Source organism: Pinus tabuliformis, chromosome 6 (genome assembly GCF_031772625.1).
Source record: "Pinus tabuliformis cultivar Carrire ecotype Pingquan chromosome 6, CPIR1, whole genome shotgun sequence".
NCBI lineage: Eukaryota > Viridiplantae > Streptophyta > Pinopsida > Pinales > Pinaceae > Pinus > Pinus tabuliformis.
In genome coordinates, this window is record NC_142292.1 from 1,911,503,204 (window position 1) to 1,911,519,157 (window position 15,954).

Below are 15,954 nucleotides of genomic sequence, written 5' to 3' on the forward strand. Positions count from 1 at the left end.
GGATAAGGTTATTGCTTTGCTTACTAATTGGAAATCTGTCGTGGAGGATTATAACAGCTTTAAAGCCCAAGTCCTACAGACATTACCAAAGTTGGGTCCTTCATTTGTAGGTGAAGTAGTAGAGGAGGGAGAAAAAGTAGCAACTATAATTGTGCAACAACAAGCAGAGTTGAGTGAGCAGATAAAGGATTGACTCGAGGGTGAGTCAATACACTGTGGTCAAGGCCTTCGTTTTTTAGGTAGATTTGATCAAATTTTGGGAAGAAAAGAGTTGTGGAAGTAATCAACGGAAGCAAGAAAGATCAATGGTAAAGTATATTAGAATTTGAGAATAGAAAGGAGAAAAGTAGCAAGTAGGAAAGGGGAGCGGTTATCCCGAAATTTTGTGAAGCCACGAAAGAAGGATCTAGTTGTTACTTTTGAAGGAATCAAAGAAGAATGTTAGGATATTCCGACACATAGGAAATAATTAAGTAAAACTTGGTCTAGTGTATAGTTAGGTAAAGTTTGTTTCTTTAGTATGTACTTTTTGTAACTTACAATCCGATGGTCACGATATGTTCTAGACATGAAGTGATCTGACGGTTCATTCTCTCCTCGGTATTACTGACACTTGGTCTGCGACTTAATACCCGATTGGTTCATGATCTCTATTTAAAGAGCATGGAGGGTCATTTTTTATGGGACTGAATCTTATGTAAATTTTCTTTCTTTTACATTAATAAATTGTCTAAAGTGGCCGCGTTGGCTCAAGCTGTGGATTGTTTCCCTCTTTGAGGGCTTTAACCACGTCAAGAACACTGGGGTACTGATCTTTGATATGTTTGTGAGGGGTGTCATTTGGTGTTCCATCTAAGGAACTTACCCCGTAAATTCCTACATGGTATCAGAGCTATTCGAGGGTCGCATCCGTTAGTGATCCAAATCCGAAGCCGGTACAATTGCATTTGACTATCATTTCCTAGATCTATTGTTTCTGAATGATTTCAGGCCGAGAGGACTACTCTGTTGTGTTAGGAGCATCCGTTCCAATGAGGAACCCCTTTCGTTTCATGCAAAAAGGTTTCTGGTAGCCCTAGCTACGTCATTTTTAAGATATGGAGGTATACAATCTTTATTTGTAGTTATAGTTATTTATCTCTTTGTTTATTTCGATTTATAGTCCTCTATAATTCTTTTATTAGTGGATCTATATTTTCATTTCTGTGAATGCTCTTTGCCCCGCGACTCTGTGTGATCTGGGTAAACCAGAAACAAAAGGAAACGAGTTTTCTCATGCGTGTGCTCTTTTCCGTTGCACCTTAGTGTGATCTTGAAAATCTGAAACATTGAGGAAAATATTTAGTTTCCGACCAAATCTAACTTTAAGCAGTAAGGCCTGGATTACTTTTGCTTATTTGTTTGGTTTGTGTGGTTGTTTTTTTGTTTTGTAGGTAAAAAAGAGTTTTTCAAGTAAGCACGCACTCCAAAGTTTCAGTAAAAAAATAAATAAAATCCCTTCCGCCTTTCCAAAAATCACTAACCTTTTAAACTAGCTCACTTGGTCTAAATTTACTTTATGAGAATAGAGGTCTTGGGTTCAAATCTTTCTTTTCATTGAGTTACTTTTAAAAAAAGCACATGTAACTTATGTTTTAAAGTTATTTTATGTAAAAGTATTCTCACCCATTGTAAAAAGAGAGTCACCTATAATTCCAAAGTCACTTTATCTTTTATTGTAAAAGTGACTTTCACTTATTTATAAAAGTGGGTCAAAAGTAATTTTTTTTAAAGTGACCTAATTTGATTAAGTTTGGAAATGGGAGGATTTTTTTAAATATAAAATTATCATTCACTTCCCAACATTTACATGGTTCGTCGGCATCTTCAAGAACTTTTCTTCAAAAATCCATAACTTCTTCTTCCGAAAGCCATTTTTCGAGATCTTTCCATTGGAACACTTAGTTTTAGCATCTACAGGTTCAGTTTCTTTTAAAATGGAAGGTTTGTGCCTAGTTATTCTTGAAAGCACCAACTACTTCCAAAGGCTTTCTTACATGGTGGATTTACTTAGAAGTAAAGGTCTTTATAGAACAGCCTCAGGCCAAGAGTCTAAAACTCGAGATGAAGGTAAGCAAGCCAAATGCGAAAATAAGCAAGATCAACCATGTGGGTTGATAAGGATGTCTATTTCTCCAGACCTTAGATTCCATATCGCATAATTTGCTACCCCCGAAGAAGCAATGAAAAAAATCAATAAAGCTTTTGGAATTAAAAATGAAATTAGAGCCGTCCACGAGGTATTGGATAGACGGTGATTGGGTGCTTTGTTAAGGCACTCCTTGATGTGAAGTCATGGGTTTAATTCCCCGCCCCGATTGTGGTGATATGTTGGACATGATGAAGATGTAGTCCCACCAAGCTTACAAAAAAAAATGAAATTAGAGCCCATCAACTGGAAAATGAGTTGCTTACATTGGACCCCAATAATTTGTCTTCCATTGAAGATTTTTTGTCCAATTTCAAGACTCTTAGATTTCTCTTGGAAGGTGTTAAGGTTAATAAAAAATATGGTATCCTTATCTATTCCATTCTTACTAAGTTAGGGCCATCCTACTCTGTGTTTGTTTCCACCTTCCATTCTACTAGAGAAGCCTTTATTTCTCAAGGGCAAGACTACAAGTCCCCCTCTTTTGATGCCTTTCGTGATTCTTTAGTAAGAGAACAAGAAAAACTCTTATATCTTGGTCTTCTTAATACTGGAAACTCTTCTAAGAAAGCCTTAGCAGCCTAGCAGCAACCAATTTCAAAGAATCCTAAGAAGAAGCATCCTAAAAAGAATGGTCATAATTTAAATGAGGGTCCTAAGCCATTTCAGCCTCAATGAAAAATTGTTAAAATTGGCAACCAGGGAAAAACTTCATGTGGGTCATCTTATTCATGGCTAATAATATTTTTATTAGATTCCTCTCGTCAAGAGGTGTAGGATTGATATAAAGATCATCCGCTTCCGATAAGTATTCATGGAGATATGAATTTATTTTGATTATGGAATTATTATCAAGCTGACCTACAACTCATGTAGGCTCAGAAGCCCAACAGTCGCATCTATTCCAACACCAACGTTGTGTATAAATATAAGAGGAATTTTCCTCATTTTCACTCACTCTTCTCATCACATCTCTCTCTCTCTCTACTGCTCAGAAATGAGTCTCTTCTCTACTGCGCTGAAATGGGTCTCTCTCTCACACATGTGAAGCCGTAAACTACTGAAACTGAAGCTGCAACTGCAGAAGTAAAGATTGACTTGCGTGGCCTAGAAGATCTCCTCTTTGGAAATGTGTTGTAGGTTCATCTGAACCTCCTCTGAAAGCCGCAACTTTTGGTGGTGGAATGAAGTCAATCCGACGAACGGTTTGTAAGATATCGACTGCCATAGTTTGAAGCCGGAAACTACGGAAACTGAAGCTGCAACTGCAGAAGTAAAGAATGACCTACGTGGCCTAGAAGATCTTCTCTTTGGAACTGCAATGTAGGTTCAACTGAACCTCCTCTGGAAGCTGCAACTTTTGGTGGTGGAATGAAGTCAATTCGACAGTCGGTTTGTGAGATATCGTCTGCCCTAGTTTGATAATGAAGCCGCTAATGCTGATGCTGCTAATCTAGGGTTTGCTACTGCTGATATGAATCAGATTTATTGTACTATTTCTCTCTGCTGAATTATTGAAGATAAAAGAAGCTTTGATCAAAGGGTTTCCCCACACATTGTGGGGTTTGTCCCTGGCTAGCCCCCACATCTTGTGTCTCTTGTCTTGGCTTGTTTTTGGTCGATCATTTAATGTTCTATCTGCACTTTACTTTATGTACATGTGATTGCTAATCTGTGGAATATAATAAGAAAAAGAAGTAAACTGTTATAAGCATAGAACATACCACAACTTAACATGGTATCAGAGCTGAGGTGAAGACAAAGCCCGAGCAAGAGCAAGAGCAATCACCGAAGAGAAGATTGGCAAGGCTATCCTAAAAGAACTATGGGGTCCTCAACACTCTTTCCTACCAAAGACAAGCTTCGTGAGAAAGATGACTATCACGCATGGAAGATATCTACCAATCTAACCCTAGAAGATCCAAGAGTGTTGGACCATGTAAGAGGCAATATTGTTGAGCCTCCATCAAATGCATCCGTTGTTGCATGGAACAAATGGAAAATCAAAGAAGTCAAAATAGAAGATCATCCGGGACTCTATCGACAAGCATTTGGTGGCCTACATCTCTGAACTGGACATCTCCAAGGAAATCTACGATAGACTGGGAAATGGCACTCATAACTCTTGGAAGATTACCATCCGAATGGTACATGTTCAGGACTACTCTTCTGAACTATAATGTAATTCCTGGTTTCGAGGAATTAATGGCTAGATGCATTCAAGAAGAAACAAGGGAAGAAGAGCAAGAAATGCCCATGCCTAAAGGTGCTCCTGCTGCCTTTTCTTCTCAATCAAAAGAAAAGGCTAGACCTAAGGGTGGAAGAAAATGACGATGTTACATCTACAATAAAGCAGGTCACTATCCAAGAGCGTGCCCTGATAGAAAGGACTCACACCGGGACGATGATCAAAATCCCTCTGATGGAAAATCAAAGGAATGACAAATTCAACAGCAAAGGTAAGAGGAGAGCTGGGGATCGAGGAAGAGGACAACCATTCAAGAAGGCTATAAAGTCTGGATGTACCTGACCTCAAAAATAACCTAGTGTCTATCTCGGCAATGGAAGACAAAGGCTACAAGGTAACCTTCATCAATGGCAAGGTATGTATATGGAAAAATAATGTTAAAGATGCCTTTACTCTTGGGTTTAGTGTTGATTCATTATATCAGGTCGATGGAAGTCTACTAGGTGTCATGTCTTATGACACATCTCTTCAGTCTGAACTTTGGCATTAGAGGTTTCCCCCCTTTCATTATAAAGTTATACTTGGTGTAAGACAAATGGTGACAGGGATGGCCGAATTCTGAGTAGAGAAAGAAGGTGTATGTCCAGGATGTGTCGAAGGAAAGCTCAAAAAGGGGACCATTCCCCTCAAGCCAAAGCAAGACCTCCAATATATTACAGTTGGTTCACTCAAGCATACCTGATGTTGGCATTAAGAGGGAGACTACTACACCACATACTCCTGAGCAGGATGGTATGGTGGGAAGGAAGAACCGCACGATGATGGAAGCTGTTTGGGCCATGCTACATGATCAAAGACTTCCAAAGTTTCTATGGGCTGAAACTACAATCACCGCCGTATATGTACAAAATCGATGCCATCATCAAGCATTGGGTTCCAAGACTCCTGAAGAAAAGTTCACCACAAGGTGAACAATCTTCCGACTTTGAGGAGCTCTCAAGAAGCCGACACCAGGGAACTGAAAGAAAAGGATGATGAATCAATGCCTGATGCAGAAGAACCCATGGATCTTATTGATTCTCATCCACATGAGCCTTCCTCTTCTAGGAAGAGGCCTTCATGGCTTAGGGGGATACTTGATGATGCTGAAGGACATGCTGCACCCTGAGGAACCTTCCATCAAAGTAAGAAACTTAACAGGTATCGGGGATACCTGACCATCATGAGCACGATCATACAAAATGAGCCTTCATCATTCTCAGATGTCATCAAGCATTAAAGATGGAAGGGAGCTATGACCATAGAATATGAGTCTATTATGGAGAATGATGTCTCGGAAGTAGTTCCCAGACCCTGGACAAGACAATTGTTACTTCAAAATGGCTTTACAAGATAAAGCATGCAGCAAATGGAAATATGGAAAAGTATAAGGTTCATTTTGTTGCTTGTGGTTTATCCCAAAAGGAAGGTATAGACTATGATATTTGCACCTGTTTCTAGATATACGACCATCCGCTTGATCATAGCCCTTGTGGCTTCACAAGGATGGAACCTACATTAGATGGATGTCAAGACCGCATTCTTGCATGGTTCTACCAAAGAAGAGGTCTATGTGGAGCAACCTGAAGGATTTGAGATTTATGATTGAAAATCTCATGTATACAGGTTGAAGCAGGCTCTCTATGCGCTGAAGCAAGCACCCCGAGCATGGTATGAGAGGATCGATAGCTACTTGATGAATCTGGGATTCACTAGGAGTGAAGCCGATCCTAACCTTTACTTTAAGGTTGAAGATGACAAGCCTCTCATACTGGTGTTGTATGTGGATGACCTCTTTCTGACAGGTGTAGACCCTCTCATTCACAAATGTAAGAGGGAGCTGGCTTCTGAATTTGAAATGAAGGACCAAGGACTTGAAGTATGGCAGAAGCCAAGGGAAATTTTCCTATCTCAAGGAAAATATGTGGTAAAGATATTGGAAAGATTTGGTATGATGGACTGCAAGCCTGTGACTACCTCGAGGATATTAACTTTTAGAAGTTATATGGTAGTGATGTCGGACCAGACTTGGGAAATGCCTCTGAGTTTCAAAAACTCATTCACATTGATGTTCTTGGTGAACCTTCGTCTGAACATATGTTTTGCAGTTAGCACTGTGAGCTCATATTTGGTTGAGCCTCACTGCATTGATGCCATGAATCTTCTGAGATGTCTTAAGGACACAATCTCTCATGGATTAAGATACACTATCGGAGATGTGAGACTACTTGGATATACTGATGTTGATTGGGCAGGCAGTGTGGTGGACCATAAGAGCACTTCCGGGTGTTGTTTCACCTTGGGATCTACTTCGATATCCTGGATGAGCAGGAAGCAGAAGTCGGTGGCTTTGAGCATCGCCGAAGCAGGATATATTATTGCTAGCATGACCTCGTGTGAGGCAGTCTGGTTGCGAAAGCTCTTCAGTGAGCTGTTTGGATTTACATTGGATACCACTTTGATTCTCTAGAACAACCACAGGTGGGATGTTAGGCCCCTAAGGTTACACTAGTAGTATAGGGGCCTAACATGGGATTCGATTATTGAGGAATCCCGTATTCGTCGATTGCTCTAGCAGATAGACATCATCTGGGATATGGTAAGTTGATGAGCAAGGAGGCTCCATCGCATTAAGATGATGTACAGGTTGATACACCTTGTCAAAGCCCCAAGGAAAGATCTAATCTGTGATTTTCCCAAACGAATTGGAGTTGGCAAGAAACCCTTGTACAAGGGTCTTGCATGTTGCATACATTGAGCTCTGGGAGCTCTGAGGGCTTGCGGTTATTACTGGAGCAACATACGACCACAGGGTGACTCACCCTCCCCTCATGGTGCGCACTGGAACAAGATGATTCGCTCTCTTGCGGAACAGGATGATTCGCTCTCCTGTGTAGCAGGATGATTAGTTCTCCTGTGAGGCCTGGATTGATGTGTTCTCCATGGCGATTGTAGCAGGATTGATGTGTTCTCCCGTGAGGACAGGATTGATTAGTTCTCCTGTCGAGGCATCCTACCCATGCAGTCTGGGACTCATGGGAAGTACCTCTCATCTGATCAATGAGCAGGGAAATGAAGTTAGGGACCATAGTAGTACCGATGGACGCATCGTTGTATCTACCATACTCCCTATGCTAGGATGACTTCCATTGATCTGGGATCAATGATACTGGTCTGGGACCAGTGGTAGGAGTTGTACCATACTATGACGTTGACTTCGGGTCGGTTGAGACTGGTCTGGGACCAGTGGCACATACTCCGAGACTGACTTCGTGTCAGTGCAATACTAGTCTGGGACCAGCGAGAGTGGTACATACTATGACGCTGACTTTGGGTCGGTTGAGACTGGTCTGGGACCAGTGGTACACACTCTGAGACCGACTTTGAGTCAGTGGAGGATGATACTGGTTTAGGACCAGTAGATTTGTACTCACTATGACGCTGACTTCAGGTTGGTTGAGACTGGTCTGGGACCAGTGGTACATACTCTGAGACTGACTTTGATACATCCTCGATCATTTCTTCTTCTTCATAATTCAGAAAAAAGTAGAGCAGAACAGAACAATGCAAGAGTAGAGAAATATAGAGCAAAACAATACCGATCAGTATAGGGCAGAACCAGAGAAAGTAGAACAGGCAGAATAGAGTAGAGTAGGGCAAGGGTCAGGCTGTATAGGGCGGTGTATTTGATGGATGAATAGTAACGACCGATAGATAGATTGCAGATGAAGTTCTCCATGGTTGAGAGGGAGTGTTAAAATTGGAAACCAGGGCAAAACTTCATGTGGGTCATCTTATTCATGGCTAATAATATTTTTATTAGATTCCTCTCGTCGAGAGGTGTAGGATTGATATAAAGGTCATCCGATTCCGATAAGTATTCATGGAGATATGAATATATTTTGATTATGGAATTATTATCAAGCCGACCTACAACTCATGTAGGCTCAGAAGCCCAACAGTCGCATCTATTCCAACACCAACGTTGTGTATAAATATAAGAGGACTTTTCCTCATTTGCACTCTCTTCTCATCACATCTCTCTCTCTCTCTCTCTCTCTCTCTCTCTACTGTGCAGAAATGAGTCTCTTCTCTACTGCGCTGAAATGGGTCTCTCTCTCACACACGTGAAGCCGGAAACTGTTGAAACTGAAGCTGCAACTGCAGAAGTAAAGATTGACTTGCATGGCCTAGAAGATCTCCTCTTTGGAACTGCGATGTAGGTTCACCTAAACCTCCTCTTAAAGCCGCAACTTTTGGTGGTGGAATGAAGTCAATCCGACGAACGGTTTGCAAGATATCGACTGCCCTAGTTTGAAGCCGGAAACTGCTGAAACTGAAGTTGCAACTGCAGAAGTAAAGAATGACCTGCGTGGCCTAGAAGATCTCCTCTTTGGAACTGCACTGTAGGTTCATCTGAACCTCCTCTGGAAGCTGCAACTTTTGGTGGTGGAATGAAGTCAATCCGACGGTCGGTTTGTGAGATATCGTCTGCCCTAGTTTGATAATGAAGCCGCTAATGCTGATGCTGTTGATCTAGGGTTTGCTACTACTGATATGAATCAGATTTATTGTACTATTTCTCTCTACTGAATTATTGAAGATAAAAGAAGATTTGATCAAAGGGTTTCCCCACACATTGTGGGGTTTGTCCCTGGCTAGCTGCCACATCTTGTGTCTCTTGTCTTGGCTTGTTTTCTGTCGATCGTTTAATGTTCTATCTGCACTTTACTTTATGTACATGTGATTGCTAATCTGTGGAATATAATAAGAAAAAGAAGTAAACTGTTATAAGCATAGAACATACCACAACTTAACATGGTATCAGAGCTGAGGTGAAGACAAAGCCCGAGCAAGAGCAAGAGCAATCACCGAAGAGAAGATTGGCAAGGCTATCCTAAAAGAATTATGGGGTCCTCAACACTCTTTCCTACCAAAGACAAGCTCCGTGAGAAAGATGACTATCACGCATGGGATATATCTACCAATCTAACCCTAGAAGATCTAGGAGTGTTGGACCATGTAAGAGGCAATATTGTTGAGCCTCCATCAAATGCATCCGTTGTTGCACGGAACAAATGGAAAATCGAAGAAGTCAAAATAGAAGATCATCCGGGACTCTATCGACAAGCATTTGGTGGCCTACATCTCTGAACTGGAAATCTCCAAGGAAATCTATGATAGACTGGGAAATGGCACTCACAACTCTTGGAGGATTACCATCTGAATGATACATGTTTAGGACTACTCTTCTGAACTATAATGTAATTCCTGGTTTCGAGGAATTAATGGCTAGATGCATTCAAGAAGAAACAAGGGAAGAAGAGCAAGAAATTCTCATGCCTAAAGGTCCTCTTGCTGCCTTTTCTTCTCAATCAAAAGGAAAGGCTAGACCTAAGGGTGGAAGAAAAGGACGATGTTACATCTACAATAAAGCAGGTCACTATCCAAGGGAGTGCCCCGATAGAAAGGACTCACACCGGGACGATGATCAAAATCCCTCTGATGGAAAATCAAAGGAATGACAAATTCAACAGCAAAGGTAAGAGGAGAGCTGGGGATCGAGGAAGAGGACAACCATTCAAGAAGGCTAGAAATTCCGGATGTACCTGACCTCAAAAAGAACCTAGTGTCCATCTCAGAAATGGAAGACAAAGACTACAAGGTAACCTTCAGCAATGGCAAGGTATGTATATGGAAAATAATGTTAAAGATGTCTTTACTCTTGGGTTTAGTGTTGATTCATTATATCAGGTCGATGGAAGTCTGCTAGGTGTCATGTCTTATGACACATCTCTTTAGTCCGAACTTTGGCATTAGAGGTTTGCACCCCTTCATTATAAAGCTATACTTGGTGTAAGACAAATGGTGATAGGGATTCCCGAATTCTGAGTAGAGAAAGAAGGTGTATGTCCAGGATGTGCCAAAGGAAAGCTCAAAAAGGGGACCATTCCCCTCAAGCCAAAGCAAGACCTCCAATATATTACAGTTGGTTCACTCAGGCATACCTGATGTTGGCATTAAGAGGGAGACTACTACACCACATACTCCTGAGTAGAATGGTGTGGTGGGAAGGAAGAACCGCACAATGATGGAAGTTGTCCGGGCCATGCTACATGATCAAAGACTTCCAAAGTTTCTATGGGCTGAAACTACAATCACCGCCGTATATGTACAAAATCGATGCCCTCATCAAGTATTGGGTTCCAAGACTCCTGAAGAAAATTTCACCGCAAGGTGAATAATCTTTCGACTTTGAGGAGCTCTCAAGAAGCCGACACCAAGGAACCGAAAGAAAAGGATGATGAATCAATGCCTGATGTAGAAGAACCCATGGATCTTATTGATTCTCATCCACATGAGCCTTCCTCTTCTAGGAAGTGGCCTTCATGGCTTAGGGGGATACTTGATGATGCTGAAGGACATGCTGCACCCTGAGGAACCTTCCATCAAAGTAAGAAACTTAACAGGTATCGGGGATACCTGACCATCATGAGCACGATCATACAAAATGAGCCTTCATCATTCTCAGATGTCGTCAAGCATTAACTATGGAATGGTGCTATGACCATAGAATATGAGTCTATTATGGAGAATGATGCCTGGGAAGTAGTTCCCAGACCCTGGACAAGACAATTGTTACTTCAAAATGGCTTTACAAGATAAAGCATGCAGCAAATGGAAATATGGAAAAGTATAAGGTTCATTTTGTTGCTCGTGGTTTATCCCATAAGGAAGGTATAGACTATGATTTTTTCACCTGTTTCCAGATATACGACCATCCGCTTGATCATAGCCCTTGTGGCTTCACAAGGATGGAACCTACATCAGATAGATGTCAAGACCGCGTTCTTGCATGGTTCTATCAAAGAAGAGGTCTATGTGGAGCAACCTGAAGGATTTGAGATTTATGATTGAAAATCTCATGTATGCAGGTTGAAGAAGGCTCTCTATGGGCTGAAGCAAGCACCCCGAGCATGGTATGAGAGGATCGATAGCTACTTGATGAAGCTGGGATTCACTAGGAGTGAAGCTGATCCTAACCTTTACTTTAAGGTTGAAGATGACAAGCATCTCATACTAGTGTTGTATGTGGATGACCTCTTTCTAACAGGTGCAAACCCTCTCATTCACAAATGTAAGAGGGAGTTGGCTTCTGAATTTGAAATGAAGGACCAAGGACTTGAAGTATGGCAGAAGCCAAGGGAAATTTTCCTATCTCAAGGAAAATATGTGGTAAAGATATTGGAAAGATTTGGTATGATGGACTGCAAGCCTGTGACTACCTCGAGGATCTTAACTTTTAGAAGTTATATGGTAGTGATGTCGGACCAGACTTGGGAAATGCCTCTGAGTTTCAAAAACTCATTCGCATTGATGTTCTTGGTGAACCTCCGTCCGAACATATGTTTTTCAGTTAGCACTGTGAGCTCATATTTGGTTGAGCCTCACTGCATTGATGCCATGAATCTTCTGAGATGTCTTCAGGACACAATCTCTCATGGATTAAGATACACTGCCAGAGATGTAATACTACTTGGATATATTGATGTTGATTGGGCAGGCAGTGTGGTGGACTGTAAGAGCACTTCCGGGTGCTGTTTCACCTTGGGATCTACTTCGATATCCTGGATGAGCAGGAAGCAGAAGTCGGTGGCTTTGAGCACCGCCGAAGCAGGATATATTGTTCCTAGCATGACCTCGTGTGAGGCAGTCTGGTTGCGAAAGCTCTTCAGTGAGCTGTTTGGATTTACATTGGATACCACTTTGATTCTCTATAACAACCACAGGTGGGATTCGATTCTTGAGGAATCCCGTATTCGTCGATTGCTCCAGCAGATAGATATCATCTGGAATATGGTAAGTTGATGAGCAAGGAGGCTCCATCGCATTAAGATGATGTACAGGTTGATACACCTTGTTAAAGCCTCGAGGAAAGATCTAATCTGTGATTTTCCCAAACGACTTGGAGTCGGCAAGAAACCCTTGTACAAGGGTCTTGCATGTTGCATACATTGAGCTCTGGGAGCTTTGAGGGCTTGCGGTTATTACTAGAGCAACATACGACCACAGGGTGACTCACCTCCCTTGATGGTGCGCACTGGAACAAGATGATTCGCTCTCTTGCGGAACAGGATGATTCGCTCTCCTGTGTAGCAAGATGATTAGTTCTCCTGTGAGGCCTGGATTGATGTGTTCTCCATGGCGATTGTAGCAGGATTGATTTGTTCTCCTGTGAGGACAGGATTGATTAGTTCTCCTATCGAGGCATCTTACCCATGCAATCTGGGACTCATGGGAAGTACCTCTCATCTGATCAATGAGCAGGGAAATGAAGTTAGGGACCATAGTAGTACCGATGGACGCATCGTTGTATCTACCATACTCCCTATGCTAGGATGACCTCCATTGATCTGGGATCAATGATATTGGTCTGGGACCAGTGGTAGGAGTTGTACCATACTATGACGCTGACTTCGGGTCGGTTGAGACTTGTCTGGGACCAGTGGCACATACTCCGAGACTGACTTCGTGTCAGTGCGGTACTGGTCTGGACCAGTGAGAGTGGTACATACTATGATGCTGACTTCGAGTCGGTTGAGACTGGTCTGGGACCAATGGTACACACTCTGAGACTAACTTTGAGTCAGTGGAGGATGATACTGGTTTAGGACCAGTAGAGTTGTACTCACTATGACGTTGCCTTCAGGTTGGTTGAGACTGGTCTGGGACTAGTGGTACATACTCTGAGACTGACTTTGATACATCCTCGATCATTTCTTCTTCTTCATAATTTAGACAAAAGCAAAGCAGAACAGAACAATGCAAGAGAAGATCAATATAGAGCAAAACAATACCAATCAGTACAGGGTAGAACAAGAAAAAGTAGAATAGGCAGAATAGAGCAAAGCAGGGCAAGGGTCAGGCTGTACAGGGAAGTGCATTTGATGGATGAATAGTAATGACCGATAGATAAATTGCAGATGAAGTTCTCCATGGTTGAGAGGGAGTGTTAAAATTGGCAACTAGGGCAAAACTTCATGTGGGTCATCGTATTCATGGCTAATAATATTTTTATTAGATTCCTCTCGTCGATAGGTGTAGGATTGATATAAAGATCATCCGCTTCCGATAAGTATTCATGGAGATATGAATTTATTTTGATTATGGAATTATTATCAAGCCGACCTACAACTCATGTAGGCTCAGAAGCCCAATAGTTGCATCTATTCCAACACCAACGTTGTGTATAAATATAAGAGGACTTTTCCTCATTTGCACTCACTCTTCTCATCACATCTCTCTCTCTCTCTACTGTGCAGAAATGAGTCTCTTCTCTACTGCGCTGAAATGGGTCTCTCTCTCACACATGTGAAGCCGAAAACTGCTGAAACTGAAGCTGCAACTGCAGAAGTAAAGATTGACTTGCGTGGCCTAGAAGATCTCCTCTTTGGAACTGCACTGTAGGTTCATCTAAACCTCCTCTTAAAGCTGCAACTTTTGGTGGTGGAATGAAGTCAATCCGACGAACGGTTTGCAAGATATCGACTGCCCTAGTTTGAAGCCGGAAACTGCTGAAATTGAAGCTACAACTGTAGAAGTAATGAATGACCTGCGTGGCCTAGAATATCTCCTCTTTAGAACTATGTTGTAGGTTCATCTGAACCTCCTCTGGAAGCCGCAACTTTTGGTGGTGGAATGAAGTCAATCTGACGGTCAGTTTGTGAGATATCGTCTGCCCTAGTTTGGTAATGAAGCCGCTAATGCTGATGCTGTTGATCTAGGGTTTGCTACTACTGATATGAATCAGATTTATTGTATTATTTCTCTCTGCTAAATTATTGAAGATAAAAGAAGATTTGATCAAAGGGTTTCCCCACACATTGTGGGGTTTGTCCCTGGCTAGCCGCCACATCTTGTGTCTCTTGTCTTGGCTTGTTTTCTGTCGATCGTTTAATGTTCTATCTACACTTTACCTTATGTACATGTGATTGCTAATCTGTGGAATATAATAAGAAAAAGAAGTAAACTGTTATAAGCATAGAACATACCACAACTTAACAAAAATCAACTCAACAAAATGATAAGGCAACTAAAAACAAAGTGAAGAAGACTGATAGACATTGCAACTTTTATAATCGTGATGGTCACTTATAATCCAAATGCTTTAAGAAGATGGAAGCCTTGGAAGCAGCAATGAAGAAGCATAACATCCATTTGGAGCACTCTTCAACTTCAACTTCATATTTGGGAATAACACTTTATGCATGTGGTTGTCAAGCATCTCGATCTAGTTATGCACTAAATGTATCTTCTTCTCCTCATTCTCATGAGTAGCTCATTGATTTTGGAGCTTCTTATCACATGGCCAAAAACAAATCCATGTTTTCTTCTTTAAATTATTGTAACAACAAAAATATATATGTTGGTGATGATAGATCTCTTAGTGTTGTAGGGACTAGAACTATTCATATTAGCAATGGACAATTTAATGATGTATTATGTGTTCCTACCTTAACCTGCAACCTTCTATCTGTATATCAGATAACTCATTCAGGTGACGGTAAAACCATTAAATTTTCACCTCATGATGTTGTAATTAAGGACCTAAGAGATCCTAGACAGATTTTAGCTATTGGCATTGTTGATGATTCTACAAGGTTATATAAGTTTAAAACCTTTGGGTCGTCAACTCTTCCCTCGGTATTTGTTGCTCATAATGATGAAGTGAGCAAACTTTGGCATGAGCGATTTGGTCACTTAAACTATCGCTCACTTCAAAATCTATATAAATAAAATATGGTGACATTTCTTCCTATGGTATCTTGGAGAGATGGTGTTTATTCCGGATGTGTACTCGAAAAACATCATCGGTATAGTTTTGAAAAACGTGCCTCTTGGCACACCTCAGCCCCTTTACAGCTTATACATAGTGATTTATGTGGTCCACTTTGAGTTGTTTCATTCTCTAGCTACAAGTATTTCTTAACTTTCATTGATGATTTCTCTAGACGCACTTAGGTATACTTCTTAAAACTCAAGAGCGAAGTCTTTAACATGTTCTTTTCCTTTAAGGCCTTTGTTTAGAAACAATCTGGACATCAAATTCTTAAGCTAAGATCTAATAATGGCGGAGAATATGTTAACAACAAATTCATCAAATTTTGCATTGAGCATGGAATTCAATTGCAATATATTGTTCCATATACTCCACAACAAATTGGTGTAGATGAAAGGAAGAATCACACCTTAAAGGAAATGGCTAATTGCATGCTTCAATCTAAAGGACTTAGTATTAATTTTTTAGCATAAGCAATTAACTATGCAAATTACATAATAAATCGCACTCCTACTAAGGTTTTAAATAATATCACTTAAGGAGAAGCATGGAGCTCAATTAAACCAGATGTAAGTCACTTTCGTGTTTTTGGAAGTGAAGCATGGGCCCATATTCCAGATGAGAAACATAAAGCCTTAGAACCTATGAGTCAAAAATGTATTTTTGTTGGATATTCTGAAGATGTCAAAGGATATAGAC